At 34.5% G+C, this 9,078-nt stretch overlaps 1 pseudogene across 1 annotated transcript; it reads left to right on the top strand.

Annotated features, from left to right (window-relative positions):
• Window positions 1-328: 328 nt before the first annotated feature.
• Window positions 329-5,830, top strand: LOC143593448 (putative carotenoid cleavage dioxygenase 4, chloroplastic; annotated as a pseudogene). The gene is made up of 2 exons (XR_013146102.1): window positions 329-1,803; window positions 5,087-5,830. The product of XR_013146102.1 is annotated as a putative carotenoid cleavage dioxygenase 4, chloroplastic (transcript).
• Window positions 5,831-9,078: the final 3,248 nt, after the last annotated feature.

Raw genomic sequence — 9,078 nt, 5'->3', positions numbered from 1 at the left:
TAAATAAAGGAAATGCATCTATAATTGTTATCAGATGCTACATGGAAAGCTAAAGACGAGATAGGGGGCCGAAGTTGTTTAGTGATAGTCCCCAAAACCTCTTTTAAAAGAGGGTGGACTTCTAACGTCCAACTTTTATCGAAATAAGAAATAAAGGAAACTAGAAGGATGGAAGTCATTTTCACTTTGGTAAGTTAGTAATGTGATTGAGAACATGATATCAATAATTTAATACTACATCGTCCGATATTTTAGTTGATAAAAAAAACAAAAAGCTTAACAAAAGGCTAAAAAACAAAAACCGAAGGGTGATTAAGATCATTCCTAACATGTTTTGTTTGAAAAAAAAAAAGATGTTTCGTACCGGGACCATTTATTACATGTCTCCGCTATAAAACTGATATTGTTAAATTTTTGTTAACTAAGATACCATTAAACTATGATGAAGACGATTCCCAGATTGATGCATATTCCGTTGTCTCAGTCGTTTGCCGTTTCCCATTCTCCAACCAAAAGCTTCAAATATCAACCTGCTTTCATCGTCTCAGTTTTCAGAAACAACCAAAACGATACCATCGTGGAATCTAGATCATGTGCACGTATTACACTTCCAAATGATTCAAGAAGCCAATCTTTACTTGAAAGAATATTTGATACACTTGATAGAGCTATCATCAAGTTTCTTGATCCTCCGCTTCATCCCTCGGTCGACCCAGGCTACACACTCACTGGCAATTTCGCACCTGTTGACGAGCTGAGCCCAACCGAGTGCGATATCCTGTACGGGTGCCTCCCTCAATGCTTAGACGGCGTGTACATACACAACGGACCCAACCCACAGTTTATCCCGAACGGTCCACAACACTACCTAGATGGGGATGGAATGGTTCATTCCGTTAGGATCTCTCACGGGCGAGTAACTTTCTGCAGCCGATACATCAAGACCAACAAGTATCTATTTGAGAACGAAGCTAGATCGTCAGTTGCCTTGAATACTATCGGGGGTATGACAGCACTTGGTCCTTTTGTGGCTCGGGCAGCGTTGTTCTGTGCAAGAATTGTGTTGGGGCAAATATGATATTGGCAAAGGCATTGGCATTGCAAACACCAGTTTAGCCTTTTTTGGGGGCAGATTGTACGCGTTATGCGAGTCCGATCTTCCATATGTGAAGGAAAACGGCGACGTAATAACTGTAGGCCGCCATGATTTCAAAGGAAAGCTTTCTCTAAACATGACCGCTCACCCGAAGGTCGATCCAGATACGAAAGAGGCGTTTGCGCTTCGATATTGGTTAGCGTATCCTTATATTACTTACTTCCACTTCGATGCGGATGGAAACAAGCAAACTGATGTCCCAACTTTCTCCATGAAGAAGCCCTCAATGACTCATGATTTGGCAATCACTCAAAAGTATGCCATCATTTGTGATATTCAACTCGGATGGCATCCGATGAACCTGATTCGTAGCGGAAGGCTTGTAATTATTGATAAAGCTAAAGTTCCAAGAGTCGGTGTTCTTCCACGGTATGCAGCTGATGAGTCCGAGATCAAGTGGTTCGAAGTGCCCGGGTTGAATATGTTTCATGTGGTGAATGCGTGGGAAGAGACGGATGGATACGGCAACGAAGTCGTGGTGTTGGTGGCTCCGAATATATCATCGGCTGAACACTTCTTTGATCGGGTGGATATGATCCAACCGTTTATGGAGAAAGTGACAATTCATTTGTGTCAAGACAAACGCTGTCGACTGAGAACATGGAGTTTCCTGTGATCAATCCAGCCTATATCGCTAAGAGAAACAAGTAAGATCAAAATATGAATGATCAAACCCATTATAAAGCACTGTTACTATGAGCTCTAAATTTTCAAAGTTTTTTGCAAATTAATATATAGAAACTAATTAAGGTATAAGTAAATATTAGGTTATTGACCCGTGTATCACACGAGTGAAATTATAGAAATCGGCTAATAAATACATATAATTTCAAACGACAATGTATTTTTTATGATGCTTTTGGGACGACAACATGATATTTAGTTTCAATTCATATTTATACCGAACGAAGGTACTAAAAAACATAAATTTACAAAAAAAGGAAAATACATAATACAATTTTTACACACATAATTTAAAAGTTTAAAATATAAATCTCATAAACTACTAAATATTTCATGTAAACCATATTTAGTGTCTTGTTTGTAACTTTACATTAGTTATCCAAAATAAACATCTTGATAAAGCCACATATATTTAACCATGTGTAAAAATAGGATCTCTCAATTATTTTCCAACTATTGCTAGAGACTAGTCTTGACTTTTGTTAATGGTTATTGCAAAACAAACTGAAATGGGAATCTGTCTTCTCTTGAACTAAAATGAAGGTTTCTTATCCGATGGCGTTAGACCACTACGAGTAATATGAATTTTATGTATTTCTCTTATTTGTATTTGCAAAAAAAAAATGACAGAATTACAGAAATTGTCTTTTATGTTTGCACCAGATTTCAGTCGTTGTCTTTTATCTTTCAAATTGACACGTTTTGTACTTTACGTGTCTAAATGTTACATCATTTGTCCTTTGACTCTAACTCAGTTATTTTTTTCTGTTAAGTCAAGTCATGTACCTTGCGTAGGAGGGAAAATTGGTCTTCTATTAATTTATTTAAAAACATTTTAATAATAAAATTTTTATTTATATAAATATAAAGAACACATAAACACATAAACATTTTAATAATTTTTACACACCAAAATTTGATACCATTAAATGTCATAATAATATCTTCAAATATATTAGAAACGGAAATAGGATTAATAATACAAACGTATATCGTTTGTGCTTTAATTTTGGTTGAACATTGATTATTCAAAGATACCCGATTGAATATTTCCTATATGAAAAATTTAATTGAGTATGGTTAACAAACATTTATTATTTATAAAGGAAGTTTATTAGGTTGATCAGACATTTAGTAATGTTACCATTTTCTTAACTGAGTTTGATGACAAAAAGTGTTATCTTATTCATACTAAACACAAACTTAACAAAGTAAATGATATTTATTCGTCTTAAAATACCCAAATTTTGTTAATTAAACTAAAAGATAGTTAAAATACAAGCAACAAAGTAAGACAACTAATTAAAATAAAATAACTAAAAGTAAACCTTACATTTAAAACATGTGTTTCTTGATTATTATACATATTAAACATTCATATGTAGATATGGGCCAAAATCGATAACCTATAGGGCATTTATTAATGTTAATGTTGAGGGTGCGGTGAGTGAGGGGTATTTCAAAAAAAAAAAAGTGTCAGTATTTATAGGCTTGACAAAGTGTTGGGATTTTTAATAATCCATGATTATCATCTTCCAAAATCATCGGCTAAATTCATGGGGTGCGGTTATGTAAGTTTTTAAGGAAAGTTAGGATTTGTCAAACTTGTTTAATTTGTTTTTGTTATCCTCATTATTACAATATAAAAAACCCCCAAATTAGCAAAGAAAACCTTTTAGCTCCATATTTACATGGATACAGTCAAAACTCATTTAACACCATATTATTAACGGTATTTAAATTCTTCTAAAAAAATAAATACCATTTATTGCATTAAACTTTGGACCATTTAATTTGATAAGAGTTAAATTCCTCTCTTTCATAGTGGATTGAATTGTGTAACTCCACACAACAACTCAACATTTAGTATTTTGGGTTTCAAAAATCAAGTTGATATCCCATATAAATTAAAAAACGGGCATGAAATATTGAGAGCAAATAGGTTGTGGGTTATATGATATAGTAATCGGGTCCATTCAAAATGAGAGAGTTTCTTAATTTAATTATTAAAATATTATTAAATTATAAGATTGTAAGTTATTTATGAAAAAGAATCAATGAACCAATATGATTATGTCATTTGTTCTAAAAGCCTATTGATTTAATAGTATAGGTAGATATTAATAGACATGTAAATTATATTTATTTTTAATATATATAAAGCATGAGTTATGAACCTTTTAAATTTAAGAAGTACCTAACTTGTAGCATATTGTACAACATATTATGCATAAATTTAAAAGTTTATTAGGGTAATGATGTATTTATAGCACAAACATGTACGGTTATTTATTTTCTTACATGATAGTTTCAATTTTACTCCACCAACTTCAATTAAATTTTGTTAATTTATAAAATAATTACACATTTACCCTTTATTTAAAACAAACTATTCCCACGACTTTTAAACGGCCATAATTTTTTCACACATTAATATTTTCTTTAAAAATTTATTACATAAAAACGAGTATTGTATTCTCTTTAGTTTGAGTATGGTATTGCTAGAGTTTGTTACTTTTAAAAAATTAACATTTTATGTAATTACCAGTTAGTACCGACAATGGGTCAGGTCGGCCAGTTCGACTAATGGGTCAGAACGAATTAATTAGAGTAAGAACAAGTCAATACAAAACCTAGTTAATTAATTTGGTTTGGTTAAGGATGTGTTCATGTCGAAATGGATCGGCTCAAAATGGTATCGAATCAGAACGGGTTTCGGGTTAAAACGATGTCTGGTTTAGATGGGTTTCGGGTCAAAACGGGCTGGTTCGAAAATCGGTTTATTTGAAATTGTTGTTCATTTTAGACATCATATACGTAAATGACATTGTTTACACGTATCAGGCTTAATAAGCGTGTGTCCAGCACCTCGAAATGCGTGATACCCAACCTTGGTAAGCGTCTAACACCACGTAACACACAAGTAATCAGCGTGAATTACACGTGTGATGTCGGTTAGGCATGTTTAATGCATGTAACACGCATTCAGTTGCCAGTTATGCGCGTTCAATTTCCAGTCACACACGTACTTTCTTTGCATGTCTTACGCGTCCAATTTCAGGTTACGAACATACTGACATCGTGTTTACGCACGTACTCCGCTACATCGCGCGGGCACCTAACTAGTCAATCATTAACATATCGTTTTGATAAGACTCTACTAACTCTTAATTAATCTTTTCATCAAATACTTGATAGTCCAATCAAGCGTCTAAGGGGAAGTAATCACGGTTATGACTTATGCAGGTATGTTTACACAGTGATTTTCGAGAAAACGCCAAAAAGATCAAGGATGAGACCAATAGGAGTGGCAAAGCTTGACGTTGCAGCATCCCAAGGCAACAACGTAGTGGCAAATCGGATATACGGAGATAATTGCTTTGGAAGTGAACCATTTTTCATTGCAAGAGACCCCCATGATTCAAATCTAAAGGAGGATGACGGATATTTGGTGTTTTACGCGCATAATGAGAGCTCGGGTGAGTCAAGGTTTTTGGTGATAGATGTGGTGGCTGTTATCAAGCTGCCCCAACGAGTGCCTTATGGTTTACATGGGGTATTTATTAAAGAAAAGGACCTAAGTATAATGTGACAATTCAAGATTGTGGCTACCAACTTACCATTGTTGGAAGAATAGTTGTATATGTAAAAAGAATGTTCGGTTAATAAAAAACGATGTTTTGATCATACCACAAAGCTTTGTCTTTTTTGGGTGTATTGTCCAACCTATGCCGTCGCACTAAATTTTTACAATTTTGATAGCTTAAGACTGTAGACTAAATTACATTTTTTTTTGTTATTTTAAACTAGCTCTTCTAACTGGCGCGTTGCGCTTAGGCAGCTGACAAAACTTTAGCGTTGTAACCCGGGCGTTGGTAAAACACGAGCGTTACGACGATGAGTCAACGCGAATTCGATCAGTATCGGTTACATTGATTAAGGTATAGACATCGTTCGTAAAGTTTGAGAGTTAAGGCCAAAAAAATTAATTCGTCAAAGTAACATATAAAAAACAAAATATTTAAAACGATGTTTATTTGGTCGGCAAACCCGGGCGGTGTAACATACAAGCGTTGTCGGTCTCGGCCATTGTGACAGTATTTCGACATGAATTTGGTCGGTTTTGATTAAGCTCATTATAGTAATGGAGCTAAATTGCGAGTTGCGAATTGGGATTGTTTTGTGGAATGAACTTGACTTGCAATTTTGATTAAGAGAATTAACTAACCCCGTTAGTTCAGTTAGTGAGAAGTCATTTCCATAAAGTTAACCCAGTTAACTGAGTTAACATAATAACCCCGTTAGATCCGTTAGACTTACCTAACAAGTTTGGTTTATTAAGTTAGCTTAGTTAACTTTGTTAACTAAGGTAGTTTAGTCCACTGATTCAGTTAGTTAGCTATGTTAGTCCGTTATACGGTTAATTAATACGTGTACATGTTAAGCAGTTAGTCGTGCTCAGTTAAAGAAAAAGAATTACAATCAATTCAGAACGTAATAGGATCCAGGTGAGTTTCTAGCCCCATTTCCTTTTAAACGTTTTGGGGTTGTATGCATACTCGTAAGTAAGAATGTTAATATACTTGCGCTAATTAGCATAGTGTATGGTATGTGAATGTTTTATATAATTTTATATATAAATGTATGTATGTATGTTAGGGTGACAGACCCTTATAATTTCTGCCAAGTTTATATGGGTTATAATTATTGCGAATGATAAGGTGGCAGACCCTTATAATATTTGCGAAGGTTATATGGTGGCAGACCCTTATAAAATATGTCAAGGTTATAGGGTGGCAGAATGTGAATGCTTGATGGTAAGTAAGATAAGAAAGAGAGTATGTAAGAATGTATATATGCATGTATGAAAATGAAGGACTGATAGGTTAAGTATGGAATGTGTATCTCCGGATACTTTTGTGTGAGAATGTGAATGCTTGACAAGTTGCATATTAAACTAGAACTCACTCTGCATAGTTGTAAGGCCCTGGACCCCGGTTCCTTACTTAGACGTTGGACTTACTCATAAACACAATTCCAAATAATAGAGGGGATTTAAAACTTTTCGCGGAATGATAGAACTCCAACCATCAGCACATAATCTCAGTTAAAACAAACATTCATACATGTATTAAAATTCAAAACATGATAAAAGATGACGGGTCTCCTTCTTCTTCGCATGTCAGCCATTATTCTTCAATGTCGTGTGTGCTCCTCACGCCAGTTGCCTTATTCTATTTGTCCGCATGCATGCTAAAAGTCAGCTACGCTGAGTGAGTACTAGTTTAACAAACATCTTACCATAGATTCACATACTTGCATATATGTATCCATAGATACATTACATACTTAACATGTTTAACTTCCTTTCATACATACATACATACATACATACATACATACCTTTATTTACATTACTTAATACGCACACAATTACATCTACGTTTTAAATATTCTTTAGTTTTATAACTTCACATATATTATTAGGGTCTGCCACCCTACTTTACATTGATATTATTAGGGTCTGTCACCCTCCTTTCTCAAATATTGTTAGGGTCTTTCGCTCTAATTTCAAAGATATTATTAGGGTCTGCCACCCTCTTTTCACATATATTACTAGAGTATGCCACACTCATTTCACACATATTATTACTGTCTGTCACCCTCCTTTCACATATATTATTAGGGTCTGCACCCTCCACTAGTACAAAGAGGCTATAAGGTGCGGTGATTTTGGCCAAAAGGTGGGAGCCTAGAACCGCATCAAATATCATTGAACCTTTTGATAACTACAACCGCACCTTATTCCTATTTGTTAACATATATGAAGAGGCGGGTACGAGGATCACACCTTTTGTCCCATTAATACATCTATTACCTACATTTATACTGTTTTTTTTTTTAGTTTCAGAAAACAAAATATACTCAAATATACAAACCAATAAATAGTCTGTAAAAAAGACTTTCAAATATACAAAAAGATTTTATTGTACCACAAATATATGTGTTTAAAAATAAAATATACAATAGCGTCCCGAACCTACGTCTTCATTCTTACAACCCGAACCGAAACATTAATTCTTGTAACCCGAACCATCATCTTCATTCTTGCAACCCGAACTTTAGAAATTATCTAAGAAAAATAACGTTGCATTAATAAAATGAAGCTTAAAATATATATTCAAGTATGCTCGATATAAAATGAACGTATTCGTGTTACTTTATGTTAGTCTATTATCAATATAAACGAACGTTTTACGACCGTAAATGAAACGTGTCTTTAACTTTACTTCGGGCTGTGTAGAGGAGTGGTACCATGTTGATTTCTTTTCGAAAATAAAAAAAACTTTTCGAAAAATAGATTTCTTTTTATTTTTGGAAAATTTCTTAAGAATTCCCACCTGTTGTTTTCACTCATACACCTTAGGTCTAGGCTATATGGCATATCCCTATGACAAATGAAAAGGAGAGAGAAACTGTGAGTTGGGCACTTGCAAAACGGTTCCAAGAACCAAAGGTAAGATGCTATTCCTTACCTGGGTGATAACCTGACCACATTACTCAACCCTTTGGACCCGAGTGAGACCTAAAAATGCCATATGACCGACACCCTAAGATGTCAACCGTGACCACATTAGTGGTTGCATCCCTATAATATTTTTAAACAGAATTCACGGTGGTTCGTGGCTAAACTCGGTTTTCCCGATTATTGTGTTCCGTTATTTAAATGGTTAGTTGGTTGAAAAATCCATCAAACCCATGGGCACTCCTACTATCCATTTCTTAACTTGTTGTCGTATTTTTGTTAGAGTGATCAATGTGGTGATACACAAGATACTCCAACTACCCAAATTTTATTTCGATAGTTCTTTATTTAGTTTGGTCGGTTAAAACGCCATGTAACGCTCATTGGGCCGACAGACTTCATTGCATTGTTAATTCGTTAATTAGTTGGAATAATCAAATTGCCATGTAACGCTCATGGGCTGTCCAACTCAGTTTTTTTCATTAGTTCGTTGGGCCATTCAAATTGCCACGGAAAGCTCATGAGAGGCCAACATCCACAATTTATATTTCGTTAGTTTATTGTAAACTTAATCAATTCTAAATTTTAAACTGACTTAACTCCTCATGTAGTCCTCACACATCAATCTTATTGACTACATCACTTAATAACTATTTACGCAATGTACCCCCGCTCATCTTATAAACTTTTACTTTTAATCCTCATGACGCAA

This window comes from Bidens hawaiensis, unplaced genomic scaffold (genome assembly GCF_021521415.1).
Source record: "Bidens hawaiensis isolate Kalapana, Puna unplaced genomic scaffold, B.hawaiensis_p1.1 tig00042236_1, whole genome shotgun sequence".
Taxonomy (NCBI): Eukaryota; Viridiplantae; Streptophyta; class Magnoliopsida; order Asterales; family Asteraceae; genus Bidens; species Bidens hawaiensis.
Note: the sequence above shows the minus strand (reverse complement) of the source record. Positions and strands in the feature narration are given on the sequence as shown.